The sequence below is a fragment of the Triticum aestivum genome, chromosome 2B (assembly GCF_018294505.1).
Source record: "Triticum aestivum cultivar Chinese Spring chromosome 2B, IWGSC CS RefSeq v2.1, whole genome shotgun sequence".
NCBI lineage: Eukaryota > Viridiplantae > Streptophyta > Magnoliopsida > Poales > Poaceae > Triticum > Triticum aestivum.
In genome coordinates, this window is record NC_057798.1 from 528,793,665 (window position 1) to 528,801,309 (window position 7,645).

Here is a 7,645-nt window from a genome sequence, read left to right on the forward strand (position 1 = left end):
ACGAGGGTCTTGTGTTTGCTTCCACCGCTCATGGCACTGTTTTTGCATGGGATCCTCGTAGTTTCTGTATGTTTGGCTTCCACCGTAATTATAATTGTTTCATCCACATGCATGCGGGTTAGCAAGTTTCCCTTTACTAATTAACCTTCTTCTTGTTTTTCCAAGGTCCTGTGAACATTCCACCACCTATACTTGAAAAATTTTATAACCAAGGGGGAGATGGCGATGGTGATGATCACGAGCATGAGGACGAGCATAACATATATACTTAGTGGCGCCTGGCAACTAATTCCGATGGATCACCTCTTCTTGTGTGTATACATCCCACTGATGATGTTAGTGCTGAGGGAGCACGTGTTGTCTCCCATGGTCACACTCTTCGGACCTATTCCAACACCCGTTGCATGGTATTCGGGATGGATACTAGTGTGCTAGCGCCAACACCTTCTCCCTGGTACAGAATTGATAGTCTTGGAGAAAACTCGCTCTTCCTTGGACAAAACTATCCGATGATGGTGAAAGGCGATCCAACTGCTGTTGACACAACGTTACTAGTACCATTTATGAGAAGCAACTGTGTCTATACCTTGGACATTAGGGTGGTTCCCTACCCTGGTACTGATATAGTAGGCCGCTTCAGCCTGGATGATCAGTCCTGCGTTGGTCTCGAGATCGACAATAGATGGCCCGTCCCAGAGAATCACTTGTGGTTCAAAGCAACCGTTTCCAACACCGAGGAATGGTTGAGTTGAATTTCATTTCATTGCTTTTTATTTGTTGTGTGGTGCAAACTTTAGTATTTATAATGTATCCTCGTTGTAGATGTGGGTTGATGACCTGTTCTATGTAATAAAATGATATGCCTGTGATAAACTTACTAAATTTATGAATGGCTTTCGAGTTGCTTCTGTGAGTGAGTGGTGCGACGAGGCAAAAAAATATTTTCCGAATACATAATTGTACATGCATTGCAACAGGTTATCGGATGAGGCCAATCAACAGTAGTAGTACACTTTTTGTACTAGCTTCACATGCTTCGCGCATCGTGCGGGTGTTTTTACTGTAGCCATATTGTACTACGTAACCAGCACCTCGAATCCTCGATACTAGTACTATATAGTAAGTAGTAGGAGTAGTAGGGTGGCATGGGCCAGAACAAGCATTCATGTCCAGGAGTACGGCACACACCACTAGCACGACTTCCATCTGACACCATATTTCTTGGAGTCCATGCTAGAGCAATCTCTTCAACCTCATCGTTTCTCTAACTCACCATCGCGCGGCGGCGAGGTGTGGGTTTGCCGATAGTCGGTTTCCTCAACTGCGGTCCCACTTGTAAGGCCAACTCCAACGCTCTATCAATATATGGATGTACTCTTCTTCCCAATAGAAAAACTTGCATCCATTCTACTCCCTCCGTTGCACAATACATGCCTTCTATTTGTCAAAATATATATGTATCTAGACATGTTTTAGTATATAGGTACATACATTTTTGGACAAATGGAAGTCAAGTATTTTGGAACGGAGGGAGTACACAATAAAATTTTTAAGTTAGCACAACTAGTCTAATCTGAGAGCACAACCGAAGATTTGGTCGGGTTCTTCCTCCTTTTGCCGACACGTGGGACATCCAGAATCCAGGTCGTGTCATGAAAGAAAATAGAGTGGTAGTTGAAGCCATGAGATGTGCACCTTGGGTTAAACTGTAAATAGAATCTTACTACTCTTGAGTAACTCCAAAAGCGGCCACCGAAGATCTTTATTGGATTTGTTTTTCATCACCAGCATGTCGAGGTGAAAGATGTGCATGTTCAGTGGGTCCTCTTGCGTTTTCACTGACATGTGGGGCCGCATGTGAGCAAACAGACGATGGGCTCCGCGCGTCCGCTGGCTGGCTGAGAAGAGATATAGAGGAGGGCTAAGCACGGACTGCAGGAAATTTGTTCTACGTAACCAGCACCTTGATATTCGCGTGTGCTTGTTTCTAGAATAAAAAAAGAAGGTACCCCTACTTATGTTACTCCCACTACGCCTAGCCTAAGGTTAGTAGGTGACCTTGCGCTTGGCTCTTCGCCTCTTCTGGAAGTCGATGGTTCTACAGTAGTGCTTCTGGCAAATCTGACACCAAATGAACTGCTGCACGTCCACCGCTTGTAAGCAAAAGTTTCTCCTCGTGTTGCGAGACACCGCGCACGCATTGGCGAGGGAGAAGGCGCAATCAATCTTCTCGTTGTTCTGTGAGTTGACGGGACACATCAAAGTTATTTACTAGTAGTACGTACTCTCTCCAAGAAAGGGCTGACCATGTCATTGCTACCATCCCGTGCTCCATCGTTTTGTACGTGCACTATTCACGTGCCATCGAGGAGAAAAAATATTGCGTAGGTGCCATCGAAGTGCACGACTCACTTACGAAAAAGGGTTTCCCCCTGCTTCCCCCCTCCCCCCTGCACGACTCACTTACGCACTGCTGATCTGATTATCTCCATTTTCTTGCATGACATGTGCACCTTGATGCTAGATATCTCGCGTGTTGGGAAAAGGATGAACAAAGCTCACGTAAAAGAAAAGAGTTGAAGAGCATAGATTCCCGACGACCGAGGAGGAGTAAGGAACCTCGCGGTGGAGCGTCCGCAAGGAACCTTGCACGTTTTCCCCTGTTTTTTTGCCGCCTGCCCACCTATAAACAAATAAAAGAACATGAACTTTTCGCTAACCACTAGAAACGGTACATCAAGATGCTAAGTTGAAGATGTTTTATACTCCCTCCGTTCCCAAATATAAGTCTTTTTAGATATTTCAATAAGGGACTACATACGAAACAAAATGAGTGAATCTACACTCTAAAATATGTCTACATACATCTGTATGTTGTAGTCTATTTGAAATGGCTAGAAAGACTTATATTTAGGAACGGAGGGAGTAGTTTATATTGAATTATTGATAACCACGCAAGAAGCCACGCATGTACAGGACGCATGCAGCCACGCATGTACACAAGCCAACGCACTAACTCCATCCGATCCAACTCATGCACAGACACGCACAACATGGAGCACACAACGCAGGTACACAAGACGTGCATGCACACATGCTCGGCCGCAGAATGCACGTGAATAACACATGCATGCGCACACACTCGGCTGCATGGAGGCGTGCGCCATCCGCGGCGACGTCCGGTTCATCGTGCTACGTGAAGCTCGCACGCAACAGAGCATACGCATCTCTTGCAGCACCTCTTTGCCGTCGTTGCTCAACTACTAGTCGGAGATGAAGACGACTGCAGCCTCGGCCTTAGAGCTAGCACCGATGGAAAAACACGCACGCTGCATGCACACGAGCACATACGGAGTGCCCATGACGTGGTGGTGGTGCGTCCCTGGTCGCCTCTACTCCTTCTGCGCATGTTGTCTATCAAGGCGGCTGCATGCTAATGATGATGTGGGTGAGATCTTCTAGGACTCAGATGATGACGAGTAAAATTATGAGACACAAGGTGACGTACACCGTCAAGGTCCACGGTCAAGGGGGTGCTAGTAAGTGCTTAGATTGCTTAGAGCAAGTACAATAGAGCTGAGTCAGTGGGCTATAAGGAATAAACTAGTATATTTCTGCTTAGTTGGAGGAAAGAGAAGAGGAGAGAGAAGGTAAGCGGGCTCTTCGTGAAGAGCCAGCTCTAGCACGTGCTCCTAGGCACTTTGTGAGAATGAAAGGTGGGCCACAGAATAAAAAAGTAGTAGTACACTCTTTTGATCTACACTATTGTACATGTTGACTATAAGATGGGCTGTAGATGACATGGCACTGGCTTATACTACTAATGCTCTTTAGATGAGGTGCTAAGTGCATTAAATGGCTTAGTAACTCAAGTCTTTAATGCATGGTGCTTAGTTTATTGGTGCCACATCATATTTTATGCCTACGTGGCAGGCTTAGCAGCTGGCTACTTCTGGGCCCTCCTGACCAAGGGCGTCGTCGCCAACTAGGCACTCACCTCCGGGCTCCGGCAACACCACGCCCACGCTTGTTGTGCAGAACACCAACAATATCTACTTGTTCGTCGGTGCCAGACAGGTACGCACCAACACACCAACTGCAGGGTCGTACTACACTGATCAGTGCTTGTTACAACTTCCCTTTTTTATTTAAACTACACGGTCACTCTTAACCTGTCTCATTTCGGCTGGCTTCGCAAGTGGTAAACCGAATGCAACGGAATTACTATACATCAACTAGTAAAACGAGTGCGCATGAGATGTCCGGTGAGCTCAAATCTTTTTTTTCCGGGAATCTGGTGAGCTCAGATCTGTTACGTGATACTGAAATAGTAGATTTGGTTTCACTAGTCATGTAGTCAAAAGACAAAACATATTTTAGTCACATAATATATCAGGGGTAGAATGGTCTTTTCATGTTAGACTTAACACTGTTATGTGCCAAAATTGACGGAAGTGTCATGAAGGGAACAAAATAAAAATTATGTGTCAAAAAGGGCAAATGATATTTTTAGGGCCAAAAAAGGAAGCAAAATTTAAGAAAGGGCCAAATAAGGAATTCTCTCCATGATATTTCCCCGTCCGGTCCGATCCCAAGTTGGCTTCTCACCTTCTTGGCCCAACAAAAACCCCTCCCCCCTCCCACGCGCGCTTCCCGCCCGGCGCCAGCTGAGCCCGCCGCTCCACATTGATGGCAAGTCAGGGCGACGCGACCTATCACTGCTTCCGCCGTTGAAGCGGCACGCTGACCGAGGGCACCACCTGCTGCACGCCCGGCATTTTAGACTACACAGTGGATAGTAACTTAAGAGCAAGTACTACAATTAGATGACATAAGCACGCTATAAGGATTTAAATATAGTATTTGTGCTTAGTTGAAGGAGAGAGAAGAGGAGAGAGAAGAGAAGCGGATTGTAAACGTGTAGCCGGTTGTACTCCAACATATACTTTGTGAGACAAAAGGTGGGGCCATTATTAATGATATTGTATTTATACTAAAGGGACTAAAGGACGCCTTAGTTACTCTGTTTTTTTGAGACAAACCTTGGTGGGGCTATTATTGACTTTTTTTGAGCTATTATTGACTTGGACGTGGGGTTTGGGGGCCAAAGGCTTACTATTATACTGGCACGACCGACCTGACATGCTCTACCGTAGCCGCCGCTGTATCATATGGTTTCGCACCGTTCCAGATCTTAGCGCCGCCACGCAATTCTTCTCCAGCCCTCCTTCCGGCGTGCACCGCGAGAAGGGACAACAGTCCTCCGAACCCCGCCTTTCGTGATCCTGTACGGGAGAGGGGTGATCAGGTTTTTGGGGAGCACACTCCTGTGACTGCCGCCAGCGACGACTTCCTCAACGACAGCCTTCTTCCTCGACCTCGGTAACCTCTTCATCAGCGACATGAGTGACAACATCAACCACATCGGTTCTGCTCCCGCTGTATAGTATGTGATTCTGTCCTCCTGGTTTAGTCCACATCATTACTTTGATGTTTGCAATTGTCGTCATGATCTATTTACTGCTGATTCGGATTAAATCTCATACTAAATTGCTCATATATTCAACAATCCAATCCAAAAACCTGATTACAGGCAATTTACTCCGGGTGGTTTTGCTGCGCTTTTGAAGCCGCCTACTTTTAAGGGGGTGCAATATAAAAGGTGGCGCACAAGAGAAGTATATTGGTTTCAGATCATGTACTGCTATGACACCACTAAGGGTAAGCCTGAGGGCGATCTTAATCCTACACAGCAGGAAGCTTTTCAGAACATGGATACCCTTTTCAAAGCTGCCCTGCTGAGTGTTCTTGACGATTCCATTGTGGATTCATATATGTCGTTTGACAGCGGCAAAGACATGTGGGCTGCGCTCGAGGCCACGTTTGGGCCCTCGGGCGCTGGCAACGAGTTGTACGTCATGGAGCAATTCTGTGACTACAAGATGACTGATGAGCACTCTGTTGTTCAGCAGACTCATGAGATACAATCACTCTCTAAGGAACTTGAGTACTTTAAGTGTGTGTTGCTGGACAAATTTGTTGCTGGGACCATCATTGCCAAGCTTCCACCTTCGTGGAACGATTTTGCTACTTCTCTGAAAAACAAGCGAGATGAGTTTTCTGTTTTGGATCTCATTAGCACTCTTGATTTTGAGGAGAAGGCGAGAGCAAAAGACACACGTGCTCGGGTCGCTGAGGGAGCTTCTAGTGCCCACATGGTACACGAGAAGAACTTCCAGCCCAACCAGCCCCAAAACAACAAGAACAAATCTCAGGGGAAAGGCAAGTTTGATGCAAAGAACAAGCCGTCACATTCTACCAACTTCAATAAGAATTCTCATAACGGGAAGGGATACAAACCTCAATTTTGGTAGCACCGCACAAAATTTATATGGCTGCATCTACCTGTTGTTAGCTAACATCATGGTGCTCCAGGTATTCCTACATTCGTAACTAGGTACAATGACCACCGCAAGATGAAATTAGCTTATTCGTACGTTGACTTGCTGAATGCAATGCGGAACGATCCTGTCATGTGTGGAGGAGCAAACAAGCAGTGCAGCCGAAGGTGGAAATAAACCAAGGACTTATGAAATTATATGTAATCTTCCTCAGGCAGGTCAGTATCCCCTTCGTCCAGATGATCGTGTTTTGTCATGCCGAGCTATTGATATGTGCTACTGTTTTGCAACACCGTTTAAGTATAGCTACTGTTTTCCTATCTTTTCAGATTCAGGACAATGAATATGATATCAGGGGAACTGCACAATATGGACCCATGTTGAGTCATCTCTATTGCCTCATGTGTTTGCTGCAAACGTGTCAGCATCAATTGCAAGATGAGGCAGGTAGCTAGCTATGGAGTTGCCAACATGCTCAAAGTGCTCGCAACATTGAGAAGAAACAAGCATGCCCAGGAAATTAATGTGTGCGCAGGGAGGCCCTTTGCTCAAAGAAGCATCGACCGATTTTCTTTATTTCCACACCTTCTCACAACTTTGTATATTGGTTATAGTATGGTGAATCATTGAGATGCATAGACATGCTGAACTTTTGTTCTTCTGAATGTTAGTTTAGTGTGAGTGTCTGCATCCAGTACCACATCTTCTAATTTGGTGGATGCACACAGAGAAAATAAATCTCCTTAATTTACTCCATAACCACCCTATTAAATAGGCCTAGTAACAAACCAGGCGCATGCAGTGGCCGGCGGGCACATGCATCCTGCATCCATGGCCAGTCAGCCAAGCCCATGCGCCAGCTCCAATGCAGCAACGCAAAAGAAGAGAGCGGTTCTTGGGAAAAAGTGAGTAGTTAGTGCAGCGGGCCTTATAAACATGAACAACTCGCTCTCCCGCTTCCGTCTCCCCACCCAATTCCCCCCGCTCCCCAATCTTCCTCACTCGTCCAGAAAACCCTGCTCACCTTCTTCCTCACTCGTACAAAAAACGCCTGCTCCTCTTCTTCCACTTCTACAGAGATCCCCAGCCCTCCTTCTTCCCCACTCGCACTGCCACTAGGCTCGTCTCTGGCTACTCTGCTCAAACCCGTGAGCTCGGCATGACGCCCACAAGGAAAATGGAGTCGGCTGGCCCAGCGCCAAGAAGATGAGGCTCCCGCCAGCAGCGACGCCGGTTGTAGATCC